This window comes from Triticum urartu, chromosome 5, assembly GCF_003073215.2.
Source record: "Triticum urartu cultivar G1812 chromosome 5, Tu2.1, whole genome shotgun sequence".
In the NCBI taxonomy this organism is placed as follows: domain Eukaryota; kingdom Viridiplantae; phylum Streptophyta; class Magnoliopsida; order Poales; family Poaceae; genus Triticum; species Triticum urartu.
Window position 1 is genome coordinate 172,279,997 of NC_053026.1, and position 13,940 is coordinate 172,293,936.

Genomic DNA, 13,940 nt, shown 5'->3' on the forward strand with positions numbered 1-13,940 from the left:
CTCGAGGATGCTTTCTAAGAAAATTTTCAAGGGACCTATGTCCGACCTCCGGATGCAGACGATCTTAGTCACATAACTCAACAGCCCGGAGAATCAGCTCGGCAGTTCTGGAATAGATTCCTCACTAAAAAGAATCAGATAGTCGACTGTCCGGACGCCGAAGCCTTAGCAGCTTTCAGGCATAACGTCCGAGACGAATGGCTCACTAGACACCTCGGCCAAGAAAAGCCAAGAACAATGGCCGCACTAACAAGCCTCATGACCCGCTTTTGTGCAGGAGAGGACAGCTGGTTGGCAAGGTGCAGCCCCAGCGACCCAAGTACATCCGAAACTAGGGATGGAAACGGAAAACCGCGATGCAACAAGGACCGTCGCTGGACTAAGGAAAAAAGTCCGAAGAGCACGGCAGTCAATGCCGGATTCAAAGGTTCACGACAAAATCAGACAAAACCACCCCTCCAGGATAACAGGGACGATCCATCCAACTTAAATAAAATCCTGGACAGGATATGTCCAGTACTCCCGGGAAGCCTGCTAACCATACCCACAGAGATTGTTGGGTTTTCAAACAATCCGGCAGACTCAATGCCGAACACAAGGGGCTCGACACACCAAGCGAAGACAAGGACGAACCCCAAAAGCGAGCACCAGGAAACAAAAGAACTTCCCACAAGAAGTAAAAACAGTGAACTTACTTCACATAACAAAACGTGTGGCGCCCATAAAGGCACGCACCACACGACCTATCCCCAAAGGGTCCCGCCACTGGTTGTCAAAACCAATCATCTTCGATCAGCTAGATTATTCCAGAAATATCAAGAATGCAGGCTGGACTGCCTTGATACTCGATCCAATAATTGGCGGACTCCGGTTTTCAAATGTCCTTATGGACGGCGGCAGTGGACTAAACCTGATATATCAGCATACAATCCATCACATGGGGATAATCCCAGCAAGAATCCGCCGCAGCAAAACCTCCTTTCAAGGGGTAACACCTGGTCCGGACACCCATTTTATGGGTTTTCTCTGGCTCGAAGTTATATTCGGCTCTGCCGATAACTTCCGCCGCGAAAAGCTGACCTTCCATATCGTCCCGTTCTCAAGTCGCTATCAAGCACTACTGGGACGCGAAGCTTTCGCCCGCTTTAACGCAATACCGCATTATGCATCTCTCACGCTTAAGATGACCGGTCCACGAGGCATCATCTCTTTGAAGGGGGAGCACTAAAGTGCGCCTCCAAAAGCGGAGGACTGTGCGGCCGCTTTGACAACCCCACAGTAAAATGGCCTCACCAGCCAAAAAACTTCGAAATAGGTCATTAAAGACCACGAACGCGGATAGACGAGTTCGGGACAAAATCATCATTGATGCAGGCTTAGTGGCCATATACCCCCACTAGGGGCTCCATGCATATACAATAAGAGACAATAAAGCTCAATTTTATATATTTTACTTTATACTTGGTTTATTTTAAACTTTTGTTCGGCACGACCCGTTTTCAACTCAGTTCCTCTCTTTTACGGATGAATGTCGTGCGGCGCCCGTCCAGGATACGGCACAACGGAGACACAGGCGCAGACGTGCAGTAGGGACCCGTCCTAAAGGATTCTTTTTAGATTAAGACCCTGCATAAACCTTTTTTACTGTCTCTTGTTGCAACACATCCCCTGGTTTTTTTTCTGACATAACCAAGGAGGAGGCTGGCGTCTTGGCATGTGGCCACGTCAGAATTTTTGCACGTAACTGGACACTAGGGGCTTTTTAATAAAGAGTGTTGTTTCGCCCGCACTCATAAAGACCGAACACCTTAGGGAGTGTTCGGCGTCGCGAGTTTTGGCATTATATGCATCAGCTCCGAATCATGTCTTTGGTCAAATGTTGGGTTGCCTGACTTCTGAGTTCGGCTACCTTACGTTCCGCTCTATCGGTTAAGGTAGCACCAGGAGAACTACTGCGATTGTGCCCCGGTTCGGCCAGGCGAGCACCTCAGTAGAGAAAGCCGAAAACTGACTGTCATGATGTAGCGTGAGACTGGTCAGCCACTCGATGACCTATCGGAATCTATCGGATTCCTCCGCTTTAACGAAGGGCCGCTTCCCGGTCAGGCACATACGCGCCCCGAACTCGGGCGAGCGCAGTCGCCACCAAGGGCTACCTAAATAGTCTCACTGTCAAGCTCCTATGGCTAAGTGAAAGTGTTAAAGCATTATAGTCCGGTTGCCTGGCCCGTTGCGCTATCACCTCCTTTGTAGGACCAAGACGTTGGGTTAAGTGTGAAAATGTGTCTTCTGCGAGCACCCCCGCACTATGTGCGTGGGGGCTGAAGCCAACGACTGCCATCTTTCAGATTTTGTATATATATATATATATATATCTTAAAACGGCCGCACAAGAGGTATTCCCAATACTTGAAGGCACAAGTATAAAAAGGCCACTACAGTTTATCAAAATATTACTTTATAATTACATATGCTATCATAACATAGCATCTTTCGAGCACTGCGTCTCTATTACACGAGCGCCTTCAAGGACTTCTTGAAAATAGTGCTCGGAGGGTACTCGGCTTTTGTCCGAATCTCGGGACGCAACAACGGTGGTCTCCATCTCTGCCCAGTATGTCTTGACACGGGCAAGAGCCATCCTTGCGCCCTCTATGCATGCTGACCTCTTCATTGCATTAATACGCGGCACCGCATCAAGGAATTGCTGCACCAAGCTGAAATAACTCTTCGGCTCCGATCTCCCCGGCCACAGATGACCCATGACGTCCTTCATGGCGAGTTCGGACAACCTATTCAGTTCGGCCCATTGAGCCAAATGATCGTCCACTGCCAGTGGACGCTCTGGATTGTGAAACTGCGACCAGAAAAGCTTTTCCACTTCGCGATCTTTCTGATCTCAAAAGTGTTCGGTCGCATCAGCAGCACTCGCTGCCAAATCCAGATAGGTATCCTCTACACTCCACATCTGGTCCAACGGAACAAACTTCGGATCGCAAAATTTCCTTCGCAGCATAAAGGGCTTTCCAGCCGCATTCTGTTCGGCCTGACGCAGCTCCTCCTTCGCAGCTCTCATCGCAGAGCGCGTGTCCTTGGCATTGGCAATGGCCTTCTCTAAGTCCGTCTGTTTCGCCTGGTCTTCTTTCTCAAGAAGTCTGCAATGGTCTGCAGCGCTCTTTAACTTTTCGGCCATCTCGGCCATCTCTTCCTTGCTTCGGCAATGAGCAGCCTGTTCGGCTCTCAGCTCTTCAAGGGCTTTCTTGGCAGCCGCATCACTTTCTCTGGCTTGTTCTTTAGCTCGGGCAAGTTCTGCCCTAAGACTCTCCACGGCGGCCGCACCATCTGCATCAAGCACACACATCGTAAGACACTGGCATAAAACTCTTCTTACCTGATGTTGCCCGAGGAATTACATACCTTGGGTCTCATCAAGCCGCTTGTTGACAAGCGCGATGTCGGCATCTGCCACGTCTAGTTGCCGCTTTAGTTCGGCAAAATCATCCGTTCGGCTCGATTCCGGACACCCTGCCGCCTACATTCAAAGGCGACACCTTAGACCTGGGATTATGATCCTCCGCGTGCCGTCATTTCTTGACGACGCGCAGAGTCTCAGGGGCTACTATCTACACAGGGTGCATCTTATTCATGCGCAACTGACAAAAGTGTACATTATCTAATGTACCTCAAAACCCGTCAGTAAACTTTTAACGGCCTCGTGCAATCCACTCTCTGCGGATGAGATCCTTTCAATCACGTGCCCATCAATGCACGGTGCTCCTCCGAGATAGAAGCTCGCCCCAGCAGAATCTTTAGCTCCTCCGGCCGAGCACCAGACGGTGCCGGACTTGTCCCACGACCTCTTTCGAAGGTCGGACGCAGAGAACCTCGGGGGCCCACATAGCTATCTTCCGCCCCTGCCGGATTCAGAGAAACCCTCCGCGATGACACCTCAGGGTCGCCCGCCTCGCTAGGCGGCATGGCAGGGGGAGGCGTCCCGCTCTCCATCATCTCCGAAAGGATATCCCCCGAAGACGAGCTCTGCTGAGAAGGGCTGAGGTCTGAGCTACAAGGTAAAAATTCGGTTAATCTTCTCGGATATAAATCAAGGATTTCCCTCATCCCTCAAAAGGAAAATCTTCTCTACTTATGGCTCGCCGGAGGGCTGATCCCCTTGAGGGCGTAGTCCAGCCGAGGAATTCCCTGGCGTCGGACCCTCTGACGAGGATTTTTTTCCCTGCTTCGAGGCCATGGTTTCCAGGTCGTCAGAGGCGGCTCTCTTCTTCCCCTTAGGATAGGAATTGTCGGTTCCTCCGTTCGGAGCAGCCTCCTTCGAGGAGGCCATAGTTTCCTTGTCCTCCCCCTTGCTTCCCTCCAAAGGCATTATCTCCAACATCCTGACCAGCACGGGATCCGGCCTGGTTTCGGGAAGGGGAGCCGGACACCTGATCAGCTTTGCCTTCGCTATCCACTCCTATTTAAAAGGACGGCTCTTTTAGGGCAAGTTTATGACAATTATATGGATAGAAGGTCCGGGCACAAGGTTGCTTACTTGAGTATCCGGGCGATTGAAGCTTAGGCCTGCGTCCTCGGTTAAATCCGGACACATCTCTTGTGTTCTGAAGAACAGTTTATATATCTCCGCGGGCGTTGCGCCCATGAAATTCTGGAGAGCTCGCGGTCCCTCTGGATTAAACTCCCACAGGCGAAGGGTGCGACGTTTGCCGGGCAATATTCGGCGAATCAGCATGACCTGCGTCACCTTAACCAGGCTGAGGTCTCCTTCCAAGAGATCCTTAATGCGGCCCTGCAGCAAGGGCACGTCTTTAGGCAAACCCCAATCTAACCCTCTGTTGACCCATGACGCTAGCTGTGGTGGGGGACCCGAGCGAAAGGCAGGAGGCGCCACCCACTTGGTGCTCCGGGGAGCGGTGATATAAAACCACTCTCGTTGCCACAAGCCTAGCTCCTCTTGAAAAGAGCCCTCGGGCCATGGAGCATCAGCATTTTTGCTTATAACAGCGCCTCCGCACTCTGCGTGCCATCCCTTGATCATCTTTGTCTCCACTTTGAAGGTCTTGAGCCATAATCCGAAGTGAGGGGTAACATGGAGGAACGCTTCACACACGACAATAAACAAGGAGATATGGAGGATGGACTCCGGAGCTAAGTCATGGAATTCCAGCCCGTAATAAGACAAGCAGTCCCCTCACAAAGGGATCCATTGGGAAGCCCAACCCCCGAAGGAAGTGAGACATGAACACCACGCTCTCACCGGGCTGGGGACGTGGAATGACCTGCCCTTGAGCAGGCAACCTATGCGAAATTTCGCCGGTTAGGAACTTAGCCTCCCTCAACTTTAGTACGTCCTCCTCCGTGACGGAGGAGGGCGTCCATCGGCCTTGAAGGTCAGAACCGAACATTGTCGAAGGTCCGAAGCGCCTGGAATCTGGAGCCTAGGGTGTTGGAACTCGAGGCGACGGGTGAACTCGCTTGAGATTGAAAAAAGGAGTAAGGCCTTGGTCTCTTTATAAGAGGTTGAATACCAAGAGCCCTCCCCGTAACCATTCGGGACTCGTTTTTAATCGAGGAAACGTGCTAACGGGCACGGTTGGGTTACCCACGTCCGTATTGATGAGAATCCCGTAAAAGGGGTACACGATCTCTGCTTTGACAAGACATGCCAAGGAAACCGCCTCGCAAAATGTGCTAAGGTGGAAAAGTAAAAACGATTCGAGTAAAGGACTTGGCCGTAGTGTGATGACGCACTGCGGAATACGTCAGCAGATTTGATTTGTGTTAATATTATTCTCTCTATGGCAATATGTGGAAACTTATTTTGCAGAGCCGGACACTACTCTTGGTGTTTACGATCTTCTATGAAGGACTTGGAGGAGGAACCCGCCTTGCAATGCCGAAGACAATCTGCGCGCCGGACTCGTCGTCATTGAAGCCTGGTTCAGGGGCTACTGAGGGAGTCCTGGATTAGGGGGTGTTCGAGTAGCCGGACTATAACTTCAGACGGACTCCAGGACTATGAAGATACAAGATTGAAGACTTCGTCCCGTGTCCGGATGGGACTTTCCTTGGCGTGGAAGGCAAGCTTGGCAATGCGGATATTCAAGATCTCCTACCATTGTAACCGACTTTGTGTAACCCTAACCCTATCCGGTGTCTATATAAACCGGAGGGTTGTAGTCCGTAGGACATCAACTCCATATACAACAATCATACCATAGGCTAGCTTCTAGGGTTTAGCCTCCTTGATCTCGTGGTAGATCTACTCTTGTACTACCCATATCATCAATATTAATCAAGCAGGAGTAGGGTATTACCTCCATCGAGAGGGCCCGAACCTGGGTAAAAACATCGTGTCCCTTGTCTCCTATTACCATCCGGCCTTGACGCACAGTTTGGGACCCCCTACCCGAGATCCGTCGGTTTTGACACCGACATCAGCCGTGTAGCTCCAACTTCCAAATCTGACCTGATGGCCAGGGGCGTAGCTTTCGATCTGCTCCAGATGGCCAAGTGAATTGGCCCGCAGTGCAAAGCCGCCGAATACGAAGATCTGTCCGGGGAGAAAGGTCTCACCCTGGATTGCATCACTATTGATGATCGGAGAAGCCATCGGGCCTAAAAGTGACGACACAGAGGAACTCTCAATGAAAGCACCAACATCGGTGTCAAAACTGGCGGATCTCGGGTAGGGGGTCCCGAACTGTGCGTCTAGGCGGATGGTAACAGGAGGCAGGGGACACGATGTTTTACCCAGGTTCGGGCCCTCTTGATGGAGGTAAAACCATACGTCCTGCTTGATTAATATTGATGATATGGGTAGTACAAGAGTAGATCTACCACTGGATCAAGGAGGCTAAACCCTAGAAGCTAGCCTATGGTATGATTGTTGTTCGTCCTACGGACTAAAACCCTCCGGTTTATATAGACACCGGAGAGGGCTAGGGTTACACAGAGTCGGTTACAATGGTAGGAGATCTACATACCCGTATCGCCAAGATTGCCTTCCACACCAAGAAAAGTCCCTTCCGGACATGGGACAAAGTCTTCAATCTTGTATCTTCATAGTCCAGGAGTCCGGCCGAAGGTATAGTCCGGCTATCCGAACACCCCCTAATCCAGGACTCCCTCAGTGATGATCACGAGCATGAGGACGAGTAGGACCTACACATACTCAGTGGCGCCTGGAAACTTATTCCGATGGATCACCTCTTCTTGTATGTATACAGGGCAATATTGATGTTACTAAGGAAGTAGGTGTTGTCTACCATGGTCGCACTCTTCGGACCTATTCCAACATCCGTTGCAGGGTATTCGGGATGGATACTAGTGTGCTAGCGCCAGCACCTTCTCCCTGGTACAGTATTTATAGTCTTGGAGAAAACTCGCTCTTCCTTGGACAAAACTATTCAATGATGGTGAAAGGCAATCCAGGTGCTGTTGGCACAACATTACTGTCATTTATGAGAAGCAACTGTATCTATACATAAGACATTGCTATGGTTCCCTACCCTGGCTATCACAATATGCGTCCTTATATAGGCCGCTTCAGCCTGGGTGATGAGTCCTGCATTGGTCTCAATACTGACAATAGATGGCCCTTCCCAGAGGCTTACTTATGGTTCAAAGCAAGCGTTTCCAATGCCAAGGATTGGTTGAGCTGAAGTTAATTTCATTGCTTGTTATTTGTGAAGAAAATATGCCCTAGAGGCAATAATAAAGTTGTTATTTAAATTTCCTTATATCATGATAAATGTTTATTATTCATGCTAGAATTGTATTAACCGGAAACTTAGTACATGTGTGGATACATAGAAAAACAGAGTGTCACTAGTATGTCTCTACTTGACTAGCTCGTTGATCAAAGATGGTTAAGTTTCCAAGCCATGGAAAAAGAGTTGTCATTTGATGAACGGGATCACATCATTAGAGAATGATGTGATTGACTTGACCCATCTGTTAGCTTAGCACGATGATCGTTTAGTTTACTGCTATTACTTTCTCCATAACTTACACATGTTCCTATGACTATGAGATTATGCAACTCCCAAATACCGGAGGAACACTTAGTGTGCTATCAAACGTCACAACGTAACTAGGTGACTATAAAGATGTTCTACAGGTGTCTCCGATGGTGTTTGTTGAGTTGGCATAGATCGAGATTAGGATTTGTCACTCCGTGTATTAGAGACGTATCTCTAGGCCCTCTCAGTAATGCACATCACTATAAGCCTCGCAAGCAATGTGACTAATGAGTTAGTTACGGGATGTAGATTACGGAACGAGTAAAGAGACTTGCCGGTAACAAGATTGAACTAGGTATGATGATACCGACGATCGAATCTCGGGCAAGTAACATACCGATGACAAAGGGAACAACGTATGTTGTTATGCAGTTTGACCGATAAAGATCTTCGTAGAATATGTAGGAACCAACATGATCATCTAGGTTCCGCTATTGGTTATTGACCGGAGATGTGTCTCGGTCTTGTCTACGTAGTTCTCGAACCCGTAGGGTCCGCACGCTTAACGTTCGGTGACAATCGGTATTATGAGTTTATGTGTTTTGATGTACCAAGGTTGTTCGGAATCCCGAATATGATCACGGGCATGACGAGGAGTCTCGAAATGGTCGAGACGTAAAGATCGATATATTGGATGACTATGTTTGGACATCGGAATGGTTCCAGATGAGTTCGGGCATTTACTGGAGTACCGGCAGGTTACCGGAACCCCCCCCCCCCGGAGGTATATGGGCCTTATTGGGCCATAGTGGGAGAGAGGAGAAGGAAGCCTAGGAGGTCCCCCAAGCATACGGGGGAGGGGGGTACCCCATAGACACACAAGTTGACAATTGTCTTAGCCGTGTGCGGTGCCCCCCTCCACCATAATTCACCTCGGCTATATCATAGCGGTGCTTAGGCAAAGCCCTGTTCCGATAGCTTCATCATCACCGTCATCACGCCATCGTGCTGACGAAACTCTCTCTCGACACTCAGCAGTGCTTAGGCACAAGATGATGATGGTCATATCATATCACTTATATTGATTGCATGTGATGTTTATCCTTTATACATCTTGTTTTGCTTAGTTCGGTGGTAGCACTATAAGATGATCTCTCACTAAATTTCAAGGTGCAAGTGTTCTCCCTGAGTATGCACCATTGCTACAGTTCGACGTGCCGAGACACCACGTGATGATTGGGTGTGATAAGCTCTACGTTCAAATACAATGGGTGCAAGCCAGTTTTGCACACGCAGAATACTCGGGTTAAACTTGACAAGCCTAGCATATGCAGATATGGCCTCGGAACACTGAGACTGAAAGGTCGAGCGTGAATCATATAGTAGATATGATCAACATAGTGATGTTCACCATTGAAAACTACTCCATCTCACGTGATGATTGGACATGGTTTAGTTGATATGGATCACATGATCACTTAGATGATTAGAGGGATGTCTATCTAAGTGGGAGTTCTTAAGTAATTTGATTAATTGAACTTTAATTATCATGAACTTAGTACCTGATAGTATTTTGCATGTGTATGTTGTTGTAGAAAGATGACTGATACGTCTCCATCGTATCTACTTTTCCAAACACTTTTGCCCTTGTTTTGGACTCTAACTTGCATGATTTGAATGGAACGAACCCGGACTGACGCTGTTTTCAGCAGAATTGCCATGGTGTTAATTTTGTGCAGAAATAAAAGTTCTCGGAATGACCTGAAAATCAACGAAGAATTATTTTAGAATTCATAAAAAATATTGGAAGAAAGATCCACATTAGGGGGGCCACCACCTGTCCACGAGGGTGGGGGGCGCGCCCCCCTGCCTCGTGGGCCCCCTGACGCTCCACCGACCTCAACCTTGACTCCATATATTCACTTTCGGGGAGAAAAAAATCAGAGAGAAGGATTCATCGCGTTTTACGATACTGAGCTGCCGCCAAGCCCTAAACTCTCTTCGGAGGGCTGATCTCGAGGCCGTTAGGGGCTCCGGAGAGGGGAATCCGTCGCCATCGTCATCATCAACCTTCCTCCATCACCAATTTCATGATGCTCACTGTCGTGCATGAGTAATTCCATCGTAGGCTTGCTGGACGGTGATGGGTTGGATGAGATTTATCATGTAATCAAGTTAGTTTTGTTAGGGTTTGATCCCTAGTATCCACTATGTTCTGAGATTGATATTGCTATGACTTTGCTATGCTTAATGTTTGTCACTAGGGCCCGAGTGCCATGATTTCAGATCTGAACCTATTATGTTTTCATGAATATATGTGATTTCTTGATCCTATCTTGCAAGTCTATAGTCACCTATTATGTGTTATGATCCGGCAACCCCGAAGTGACAATAATCGGGACCACTCCCGGTGATGACCGTAGTTTGAGGAGTTCATGTATTCACTATGTGTTAATGCTTTGGTCCGATACTCTATTAAAAGGAGACCGTAATATCCCTTAGTTTCAAATAGGACCCCGCTGCCACGGGAGGGTAGGACAAAATATGTCATGCAAGTTCATTTCCATAAGCAAGTATGACTATATTTGGAATACATGCCTACATTACATTGATGAATTGGAGCTAGTTCTGTGTCACCCTATGTTATAACTGTTGCATGAATAATCGCATCCGACATAATTCTCCATCACCGATCCATTGCCTACGAGCTTTTCATATATTGTTCTTCACTTATTTACTTTTCCGCTGCTACTGTTACGATCACTATAAAACCAAAAATATTACTTTTTCTACCGTTACCACTACTATCATATTACTTTGCTACTAAATACTTTGCTGTAGATATTAAGTTTCCAGGTGTGGTTGAATTGACAACTCAGCTGCTAATACTTGAGAATATTCTTTGGCTCCCCTTGTGTCGAATCAATAAATTTGGGTTGAATACTCTACCCTCGAAAACTGTTGCGATCCCCTATACTTGTGGGTTATCAAGACTATTTTATGGCGCCGTTGCTGGGGAGCATAGCTCTATTCTTTGAGTCACTTGGGATTTATAGCTTCTTATCATTATGAAGAACTTGAAAGATCAAAGAACCAAGATTTTTCCCTCAACTACGAGGGGAGGTAAGGAGCTTCCATCTAGCTCTGCACTTGATTCACCTTCTGTTTTGAGTAAGCTTTCGACACCTACACATGCTATTGATTCCGATAGGTCGCATGTTATTGATTATGCGCCTTCTGCTTTGCATGATACTTATGATGAAACTACTTCTATGCTTGATACTACTGTGCCACTTGGTGAATTTCTTGATGAACAACTTGCTAGGGCTAGAGAGAATGAAATTATTGAAACTGATAATATTGATGAAAGTGATGACGAAGATTCTCCCCTTAGATATGAATTGCCTGTTGTTCCTGAGGGTTATGTTATGGATGAAGAAACTGCTAGAGACTTTCTTGCCTGCAATGATAGAAGTGATTAGCTAAGCTTAAAGAAAAAACTCTGAATGCTAGAATGAAATATGATCCTGCTTATGCTACTTCACCTATCTTTGTTACTGATAAGGATTATGATTTCTCTGTCGATCCTGAGTTAATTACTTCGATTGAATCTGGTCCTTTCTATGGCTATGAATCTGCAACTATTGTGGCACATCTTACTAAATTAAATGATATATCTACCCTGTTAACTAATGATGAGAAAACTCGCTACTATTATATCCTTAAATTATTTCCATTCTCATTAAAGGGTGATGCTAAGATATGGTTTAATTTTCTTGATCCTGGCTGTGTGCGTAGTCCCCAAGATATGATTTACTACTTCTTTGCTAAATATTTCCCCGCTCACAAGAAACATGCTGCTTTAAGTGAAATATATAATTTTGTGCAAATTGAAGAAGAGAGTCTCCCACAAACTTGGGGGAGGCTTCTCCAATTACTTAATACTTTGCCTGATCATCCTCTCAAGAAAAATGAAATACTTGATATCTTTTATAATGGACTAACCGATGCTTCCAGAGATTACTTGGATAGTTGTGCTGGTTGTGTTTTCAGGGAAAGAACAGTTGATCAAGCTGAAATTCTATTGAATAATATGTTGACCAATGGAAATAATTGGACACTTCCTGAACCAACTCCTAAGCCAACTCCGAAGAAAAGGGGTATTCTATTTCTCAGTCCTGAAGATATGCAAGAGGCAAATAAATCTATGAAAGAAAAAGGTATAAAAGCTGAACATGTTAAGAATTTACCTCCTATTGAAGAAACACATGGTCTTAATTCATCACCTATTGAAGAAACACACGGTCTTGATAACCCGACACAGGTAGTAAAGGTAAATTCTCTCTATAGATTTGATGAAGGTGATATTCCTCGTAATAAGTCTGCTAGCCAATGCTTCGATGAGTTTGATAATTTTATTGTTAAACAAGAAAACTTCAATGCTTATGTTGGTCGACAACTGAAACATAATGCTTATATGATTGAACACTTGAGTAATTATATGGCTAGTGTTAAAGGTGAACTTAAACTTATTAGTAAACATGCTTCTATGGTTACCACTCAAGTAGAACAAGTACTTAAAGCTCAAAATGATTTGCTCAATGAATTGAATAGTAAAAATAATGACTTTGTTGTTAGAGTTCCAACTAGAGGTGGTAAAGTTACTCAGGAACCTTTGTATCCTGAGGGCCATCCTAAGAGAATTGAGCAAGATCCTCAGAGAACTAATGTTGATGCACCTAGTCCTTCTAAGAGGATGAAAAAGAAAAATGATAGGACTTTGCATGCTTCTAGTGAACCTGTTGTAGACACACCTGAGAATCCTAATGATATTTCTATTTCTGATGCTGAAACACAATCTGGTAATGAACACGAACCTAGTGATAATGTTAATAACGATGTTCATGTTCATGCTCAACCTAGTAATGATAATGATGTAGACATTGAACCTACTGTTGATCTTGATAACCCACAATCCAAGAATCAATGTTATGATAAGAGAGACTTTGTTGCTAGGAAGCACGGTAAAGAAAGAGAACCATGGGTTCAGAAACCCATGCCTTTTCCTCCTAAACCATCCAAGAAAAAGGATGATGAGGATTTTGAGCGCTTTGCTGAAATGATTAGACCTATCTTTTTGCATATGCATTTGACTGATATGCTTAAAATGAATCCTTATGCTATGTACATGAAGGATATTGCTACTAATAAAAGAAAGATACCAGAAGCTGAAATTTCCACCATGCTTGCTAATTATACTTTTAAGGGTGGAATACCAAAGAATCTTGGAGATCCATGGGTACCCACTATACCATGCTCCATTAAAAGAAACTATCTTAAAACTGCTTTATGTGATCTTGGAGCCGGTGTTAGTGTTATGCCTCTCTCTTTATATCGTAGACTTGAATTGAATAAATTTACACCTATTAAAATATCTTTGCAAATGGCTGATAAATCAACTGCTATACCTATCGGTATTTGTGAGGATGTGCCTGTTGTGGTTGCAAACGTTACTATTTTAACGGACTTTGTTATTTTTGATATTCCTGAGGACGATGGTATGTCTATTATTCTTAGAAGACCCTTTTTGAATACCGTAGGGGCTGTTATTGATTGCACCAAAGGCAATATCACTTTTCATGTTAATGGTAATGAGCATACGGTACACTTTCCGTGGAAACAACCTCAAGTTCATAGTATAAACTCTATTGGAAACATTCCATCGATTATTTTTGGAGGTTTTGAATTTCCTCTACCTACTGTCAAGAAGAAATATGATATTCTTATTATTGGGGACGTGCATATCCCCGTTGAGGTAATAGAGTGTTATTCAAAATTTCTCCGGTTTCATGTTACTCGAAATGATTTTGTTAACAAGACCTGATCAACCTTGTTATTGGTTTCCTTTTGATGAGCATGAGATGGATGAAGTTAGAAAACACAACTCTCTATACCCTATTT